General features: G+C 50.7%; 1 protein-coding gene across 5 annotated transcripts in view; it reads left to right on the top strand.

Annotated features, from left to right (window-relative positions):
* Positions 1-2,106: 2,106 nt before the first annotated feature.
* The window catches only part of bicra (BRD4 interacting chromatin remodeling complex associated protein), a 59,562-nt gene continuing 53,125 nt past the window's right edge, over positions 2,107-8,543 (top strand). For all 5 annotated transcript variants that reach the window (XR_004410341.1, XM_033014486.1, XM_033014484.1 and 2 more), the window contains exon 1: positions 2,107-2,506. The gene's annotated coding sequence lies outside the window, so the exon portion shown is untranslated. The remainder of the gene's footprint in view (positions 2,507-8,543) is intronic.

Below are 8,543 nucleotides of genomic sequence, written 5' to 3'. Positions count from 1 at the left end.
TCTGCATCTCGCTTGACGTATAATTTGTCTTGTGTCAAATAATGTTTGTGAATGCTCCTGTAAACTTCCTTAGAATGAAGACACAAGGTAATGTAGATGCTGGAAAACGTGCGTCAAACACAAAGCGCTGAAGTAATTAAGTGGGTCAGGCAGCTTCTTTGGATGGGTGATGTTTCAAGTCGGGATCTTTCTTCAGACCTTGGGATGTTTTACTGTTGGGGGCAGTGTTCTTATGTTTAGACTAGAGATACAGCACGGAAACAGGCCCTTTGGCCCACCGACCCCACAACGACCATTGATCACCTTTTCACATGTTATCCCATTTTCTCATCCACTCCTTACACACTAGGAACAATTTACAGAGGGCCATTAACCTCCACACCTGCCATCTTAGGAATGTGGGAGAAAAGCACTGAGGCACACTCTCCCCTCACTGAGGTCCACTCTCCCCCCTCTCCTCACTCTGCACCCTCCACTCGCTCACTCTACACTCTCCCCTCGCTCGCCTTGCACCCTCTGCACTGCACCCTCCTCTCCGCCCGGCATGCCAACCCTGAGACACACGCCTTCAAATGCAGCCAGTCAGAGTGGGAGGCAGCTCCTCCCCTGTCGCCCCGCCCACTGATGAATATGCAACAGACTGGGTGGAGTTCCAGCAGCCCCGCCCCAGCTCCACGAACCAATCACCGGCAAGTATCTGCCGCTCGCTCAGCAGCCAATGGGAAGCGTGTGTGGACTTGTCCGCTGTGGGCCAGTGGGGGTAGAGGTCAGTGGCCATTGGGTCATGGTGCTGTACAGTGGGGCTAGAGGCCTGTGGCCATTGGGTCATGGTGCTGTACAGTGGACCAGTAGCCAGTGGCCATTGGGTCATGGCGCTGTACAGTGGATCAGTAGCCAGTGGCCATTGGGTCATGGTGCTGTACAGTGGGGCTAGAGGCCAGTGGCCATTGGGTCATGGCGCTGTACAATGGGGCTAGAGGCCAGTGGCCATTGGGTCATGGCGCTGTACAATAGGGCTAGAGGCCAGTGGCCATTGGGTCATGGCGCTGTACAGTGGGCCAGTGGGAAGTGGCCCTTGGCTGGTGGAGCTGTACAGTGGGCCAGTGGGAGGCTGGCTGCTGTGGGCCAGTGCCCATTGGGTCATGGCACTATACAGTGGGCCAGTGAGAGGCTGGCTGCTGTGGGCCAGTGGCCCTTGGCTGGTGGAGCTGTACAGTGGGCCAGTGGCCATTGGGTCATGGCACTGTACAGTGGGCCAGTGGCCATTGGGTCATGGCACTGTACAGTGGGACTAGAGACCAGTGAGTCATGGCGCTGTACAGTGGGCCAGTGGGAGTAGGGGCCAGTGAGTCATGGCCCTGTACAGTGGGCCAGTGGCTATTGGGTCATGGCACTGCACAGTGGGCCAGTGGCCATTGGGTCATGGCACTGTACAGTGGGCCAGTGGCCATTTGGTCATGGCACTGGGGCACACTCTCCCCTCACTGAGGTCCACTGACCTATTGGGTCATGGCACTGTACAGTGGGCCAGTAGCCAGTGGGGAGTGGCCCTTGGCTGGTGGAGCTGTACAGTGGGCCAGTGGCTATTGGGTCATGGCACTGTACAGTGGGGAGTGGCCCTTGGCTGGTGGAGCTGTACAGTGGGCCCGTGGCTATTGGGTCATGGTGCGTACAGTGGGCCAGTGGCCATTGGGTCATGGCACTGTACAGTGGGCCAGTAGCCAGTGGGGAGTGGCCCTTGGCTGGTGGAGCTGTACAGTGGGCCAGTGGCTATTGGGTCATGGCACTGTACAGTGGGGAGTGGCCCTTGGCTGGTGGAGCTGTACAGTGGGCCAGTGGCTATTGGGTCATGGCACTGTACAGTGGGGAGTGGCCCTTGGCTGGTGGAGCTGTACAGTGGGCCAGTGGTATTGGGTCATGGCGCGTACAGTAGGCCAGTGGCCAGTGGGGAGCGGCTATTGGCTGGCGAAGCTGCAGAGTTGGCCAATGGGGAGCGGCTATTGGCAGGGCAGGGCGCTGATTGGCGGGCGCGCTGCGGGTCTCCACCAATGAGCGGCGCGCACCGTCCGCTAGTGCTCAGGCAGCCACAAGGACCCCGGGCATAAGGCGGCCGCGCAACCGCCTGGCCTCTGACTAAATGATCAACAGTGAAACAACACTCCCCAGTCCGAGATACATTGATGCAGGGAAATCAATGCACGGATAATCACACTCCGATTTTTTTTTGGGGGGGAAGAATTTACATGTGGAGTGCAGTGAAAAATGAATCGAAAACATAACTATTTGGAATAAAGAAAAAGCACCTAGTGAATAAATATTTGGGAGAATGGGAGTGGGTGATTTTGTTGTGCCCTGTGAGGTGTTTGAGGAGAGGGGTGGTGTTTAGCTGAAGGTTTGAGAATGTGATTCCTGACAGGAGAGTGCGGGAACAGCTGCTGGAGCTGACCTATCTTAGCCCCTGATGTGATGGCGAGGAAACCCCGTTAGGCAGGCGCTCTTCATGACGGTGAGTTCCTTTCGAGTATTACAAATTTCTCTTAAATGTCTTTCCCTTATTTTCTCTCTCTCTCTCTCGCTCTTTACTCCCCCTCCCCACCCCTCCCTTCCAGAGAGAGAGAGAGAGAGAGGTAAAACAACAATCCCTGAAAAAATGTCCATTATCCCTCTTTACAAAAAAAAACACCCCCTCCCTCCGCTCAAAACACCTTAGTCTTTTTTCCCCCTTTTTTAATTAAAAGGAACCCTAGCGCAGGAAGGTAGACAATAAGACGAGACCGCCTCTACTCGCCCATGTGTTCCTGTCGCAGGTCATGTTGCAAGCTGCTACAATGTATCTCTTTTCCCTTTGAAGTGGCTGCGAATGGAACGTTGATACATGCCCCAATGTTGCTAAATCCCAATATTGCACCTTCCCCCTCGCCCCGCTTGCCTCCCCCTCCTTCCCCTCCCCTTTTAATGGGTGAAAGTTTTTCTTACCTTCTCTCCCCTCCTCCCTCCATTTATACATACCTTCCTTTTCCCCAATATATGACCAGGGTTCATTTTTAGGCCCACTTTTTCTGAGGGTATAGCCACATCGTTCCACCCCCCACCCCCCCTCTCCTCTCCTCCCCATCAGTTGCAAACGTCTCTTACACTTTTTAAAAAGGGAATAAACAACTTACAGTATCCAATGCGTATGCATGTACGAAGTGTGTTGCAATTTGATTTGTTGTTCAGCAGTTATTACTGCTTCGATTTTTGACATATAATTGAATCTGTTTTTCCTCCGTCTTCTCTGAAGAAAATGCTTGACGACCTTTTGACAATTACTCTGCCGAGCACTGACTTTCTCAAAAGTTATATTTCACTTTTAAACCAGAATGTTATGCTGCTGAAAATTGTGATGTTTCAAATGACTTTATTTTTTATAAACATTGGTGGTGAAAACTCCCTTCTCCATCCTAGAGTGCTGTACATTTTAACTTGCACATTTTAAAGTCTCACCTTACAGTTTTTAGCTTAACTTTTCTGGGGTAGTATAACACAGCAGTATTGATATTCACAATTGCCATTGGTTTGTTGGTAGTTTGTACTGAATTGTGACTGTTTGATCCGTGGTTATCTCGGGAGCCTCTAGCTCCTTCCTGGCTTACAACTGCTTCCTCACTGGTTTGTGAGAACAGTGGAAGTAGTGAGAAAGTTCTGCACCTCTGTGCCTGCTGATGGCTGTGCCTGAGATTTGCCCCATTGCCCCCTCGATCTGCACCTAGCTCCTCCTTTCCTGGAAAAGTTCTGGGGGGCTGGGGGTTATGTTTTGTCTCTTGCCACCATTTATTTCAAGCCTTGAATTGTTCCACGTTTGATTTGATTGTTTCTTATCTCGGGCCGAGGGTTAATATGGAATATGCGCTCTTGTCTCTTCACATGTGTTTCCGTAGTTAAATTATGTCTCTGAACTGTAAATATTATGTCGGAAACGCAGTTGAAAGAATATGATAAACAATGTGCAGAATGAATAACTGAAAGAGAAAAGGGGTGAACTTTACACCTCATTGATGTGATCAGAAAGATAAGTAGTTTGTTGCAAATGTACCTGGGTTGAAGGGTTGTTGATTGGAGCCCCTGTCATTGATGCTTGACCTGTTTTTGGGTTCCACTCTGACAAACTTGTTATGTAACCCACCAAATGCTTCCACCATCACCCCCCCCCCCCCCTCCAACTCCAACCATGCCTGTAGTGTACAGAGCCCTGAGGTTACACATTACCTCATGGATCTCATGGTCCCCCTTGTAGGAGCTGTCGCTGCTGGTGAATTAGCTTTTGCAGACTCCGTTGACATTTTTTGATATTTCGTGATTTTTTAAATAGTGAAGGAATTTACATTCATCAAATAAACAGATAAAATCTTTGTCAAATCAGTCTTGAGATATCTGTGTGGAATTTGCATACTGCAAATAAAGGGAATTGACTAGACACCAAATGCTGCACTAACTCAGCGGGACAAGCACCATCTCTGGACAGAAGAAATGGGGGATGATTTGGGTTGAGACCGTTCCTCAGACTAACTGGGTCTTGGAAATCAGTGGAGAAAGCTGGAAAGGTTGGCACGTGGGGGTGAGGAGATGTCCCACGTGGGGGTGAGGAATTGTCCACATGGGGTGAGGAATTGTCCACGTGGGGTGAGGAGATGTCCCACGTGGGGGTGAGGTCCACGTGGGGGTGAGGAATTGTCCACGTGGGGGTGAGGAGATGACCACGTGGGGGTGAGGAGATGTCCCACGTGGGGGTGTGGAATTGTCCACGTGGGGTGTGGAATTGTCCACGTGGGGGTGAGGAATTGTCCACGTGGGGTGAGGAGATGTCCACGTGGGTGAGGGTCAGCTGCACAGAAATTCTGGGAAATCAGTCCAGCGACTTCTGCCCATTAAAAATGCCCTCAGAATTGCCACGTGGGTAAGGTGGGTGTAATAAGTGACCACTTGGGTACAGTGGGTGTGTAGAGTCAGTGGTCAGTGACCACTTGGGTACAGTGGGTGTGTAGAGTCAGTGACCACATGGGTAAGGTGGGGTAGAGTCAGTGCCACGTGGGTAAGGTGTGGTACAGTCACACAGCATGGAAACAGGCCCTTCCACCCCAACTTTTCCATGCCGATCAAGATTCCTCATCTGTACTAGTCCCACCTGCCCACATTTTGCCCATATCTCGCAAAACCTTTCCTATCCATGTGCCTGTCCAACTACCCCCTCTGGCAGCTCGTTCTATACACCCACCACCTTCTGTGTGAAAATGTTGCCCCTCAGGTTCCTGTTAAGTCTTTCCCCTCTCACCTTAAACCTATGTTCTCTGGTTCTTGATTTTCCATATTCTGGGTAAAAGACTCTGCATTGACCCATCTAGTCCTGTCTTATTTTATAAACCTCTATAAGATCACCCCTCAGCCTCCTGTGCTCCAAGGAATAACCTGCCCAACTTCTCCCGGTAGCTCAGGCCCTCAAGTTCTGGCAACATCCTTGTAAATCTTCTCTGCACTCTTTCCAGCTCAATGATATTAAGAGTGTTCCTGGAATGTCCAGCCAGAGTGATCAAATGATCCACCATCGGCCACCGAATCCTTGCCCACCAGCGATCACCCGTTCACACCAGTTCTATGTTATCCCACTTTCTCATCCACTAACTACACACTAGATTAGCTTATTATTGTCACGTGTAACCAAGGTACAGTGAAAGGTTTTTTGTTTGCGTGCTTTCCAGTCAAAGAAAAACTATACATGATTACAATTAAACTGCCCACCGTGTACATATAAACTATACTACGTTTAATGCAAGATAAAGTCAGATTAAAGATAATTCAAAGTTCTCCAATGAGCTAGATGGGTGGTCAGGACCGCACTCCAGCTGGTGAGGGGACTTTTCAGTTGCCTGGGTAACAGCTGGGAAGAAACTGTTCCTGAATCTGAGTTTGTGCGTTTTCACACTTTTTAGTTTAGAGATACAGCATGGAACAGGCCCTTCAGCTCACCGAGTCCGCGCCGACCAGCGATCCCTGCATATTAACACTATCCTCTGCATACTAGGGACAATTTACATTTATACCAAGCCAATTAACCTACAAACCCGTACATCTTTGGAGTGTGGGAGGAAACTGAGTTCCCAGAGAAAACCCATGCGGAGAACGTACAAACTCTGTACAGACAGCACCTGTAGTCAGGATCGAACCGGGGTCTCTGGTGCTGAAAGCGCTGTAAAGCAGCAACTCTGCCGCTGTGCCACCGTGCTGCCCCGATCGGTATTTGGAGACTGAGGCAGGATGGGCGGATGTTGTCACGGAGAGGAAGTTGGGGGGCTGCCGGTGAGATGGGAATGAATGGGACCAGCTGTTGTTTACCCCCCTCAGGTATTAGGGGACCTGTTGTCACTTTTGCAGCTAGCATTTATGCTGCCCTTCAGCGGTGGGCTGCATTCACAACCGCTTCGCCGAACACATGCGCTCAATCAATCGATCAAGTCCTGCTGGATCGCCCGGCTGTTAACTTTCTATTCACATACTGAACATCCTATCCTGGGCCTCCTCCTGATGGGAGAGGGGATAAGAGGGAGTGACCGGGGTGAGACTGTTCTTTGTTTATGCTGGCGGCCTTACCGAGGCAGCGTGAGGTGTAGATGGAGTCAATGGAAGGGAGGTTGCTTTGTGTGATTGGCTGGGCTGCGTCCACAATTTCAATGCAATTTGTTACAATCTTGGATGGAGCTGTTCCCAAACTGTGCTGTGAAGCATCCTGATAAAATGCTTTCTACGGCACATCTGTAGAAGTTGGTGAGGGTTGTTGGGGACATTGGCCAAAGCTTCAATGTGGCTGGTCCAGGACAAATTACTGGTGATATTTATTCCTAAGAGCTTGAGACTTTCAACCATGTCTGCTTCAATAGGCAATGCTAGTCTGACTTTCACTGAACAACAGAATGGCTCAGAACAGGCCCTTCGGCCCACAATGTCCGTGCTGAGCATGATGCCTGCACATAACCCATACCCCTCCATTCCCTGTATATCCATGTGGCCGTCCATAATTCTCACAAATGCCACGAGTGGTTGACACTTGTAGCTAGTGAGGGCATCTTTATAGCAAGTGTCCACAATGATGTCAAGTGCCCTCGCTCTGCAGGGTGATTGTCACTTGGTTGCTCTATGTGGTGACCCTAGGTTGTGGAGAATACTTGGTTTGAGGTTGTTTCATTTATTGTCACGTGTACCGAGGTACAGTGGAAAACTTGGGACGGTGACCTGAGACTCGCTGCTTTACCGGGGGTTCCCACGGCAGCCAGCTCGAGCCGTGCCATACTCTGTGAACCGTTATTGTTCCAGTTCTGTGCATTGTTTGGTGGGTCCGGTGTTCTTGTTCCTCTGCCCGTCCTTTGGTGCCGAGCAAAGACCGGCGGCGGCGTCCCAGAGTCGGGGCCCAGGGGGTGCTGCACCCTAGGAGGTGCTGAACACTGCATTCTCCAGTTTAGTTTAGAGAGACAGTGTGGAAACAGGCCCTTAGGCCCACAGGGTTCCCACAGACCAGTGATCTCCACACACTATACCACTACCCTACACACACTAGGGACAATGTACAATTGTTACCAAAGTCAATTAGCCTTCAAACCTGCACGTCTTTGGAGTGTGGGAGGAAACCAGATATCCCGGAGAAACCCACGCAGGTCACATGGAGAACGTGCAAACTCCGTACAGACAGCACCCGTAGTCGGGATCGAACCCGGGTCTCTGGCTCTGTAAGGCAACAACTCTACCGCTGCACCACCGTGCCGACCAATTGTAGGTAACCCTGAATTGCCCCCTCCCACATCTCCCCCATTCTTCCCCTCCCCGTGCCCCACATGGACGCACCAATTTCTCCCCTCCACCTACATTCCTCTGATTCTACAATTTGCAACTCTTTAATCCTTTAAACATTTGTCTTGCACCTTCTGTTTTTTTTATTTCTAGCCTTTGTCCAGCTGTCTGCCTATCAAACCTCCCACCCTCACCTGTCTGTCCACCTTTTATCCAACCGCACTTTGTTCTGCCCCTCCTCTCTTGCAGCTTTCTCTCCCCCCCCCCCCCCCCCCCCCCACAATCAGTCTGAAGAAAGGTCCCGTCTTCGTGTTCTGCAGAGATGTTGCTTGACCCGCCGAGTTACTCCAGCATTTGGCACTTTCTTTTATAAACCAGCATCTGCAGTTCTTGTGTCTGTTGAATTTGGTTTCAAACCGAGACTTTGCTCGGGCGTGATGGATTCCAAGGCGTTCCTTCACTGACTTCTCGGCTGTTTGTCCAACGTCGCTCCATCAGATGTTCTGCCGTTGATGTTGGAGAATCTCGGTCTGTGCAGGGTCTGACAGTGTGTTTGATGGTCTAGGTCTGTACAGGTTCCGATGGTGTGTTTGAGTCTCCAGCTCTGTGCAGGTTCTCGCGTCGTGTTGCATGGTCTCAGACCGTACAGGTTCTGATGCGGTTGGAGAGTCTTGTTCTGTACAGGTTCTGCATCACAACGCTCACTGCAAGAAGTTGTTCCTTCCGCC

The sequence above is a fragment of the Amblyraja radiata genome, chromosome 41, assembly GCF_010909765.2.
Source record: "Amblyraja radiata isolate CabotCenter1 chromosome 41, sAmbRad1.1.pri, whole genome shotgun sequence".
NCBI lineage: Eukaryota > Metazoa > Chordata > Chondrichthyes > Rajiformes > Rajidae > Amblyraja > Amblyraja radiata.
Note: the sequence above shows the minus strand (reverse complement) of the source record. Positions and strands in the feature narration are given on the sequence as shown.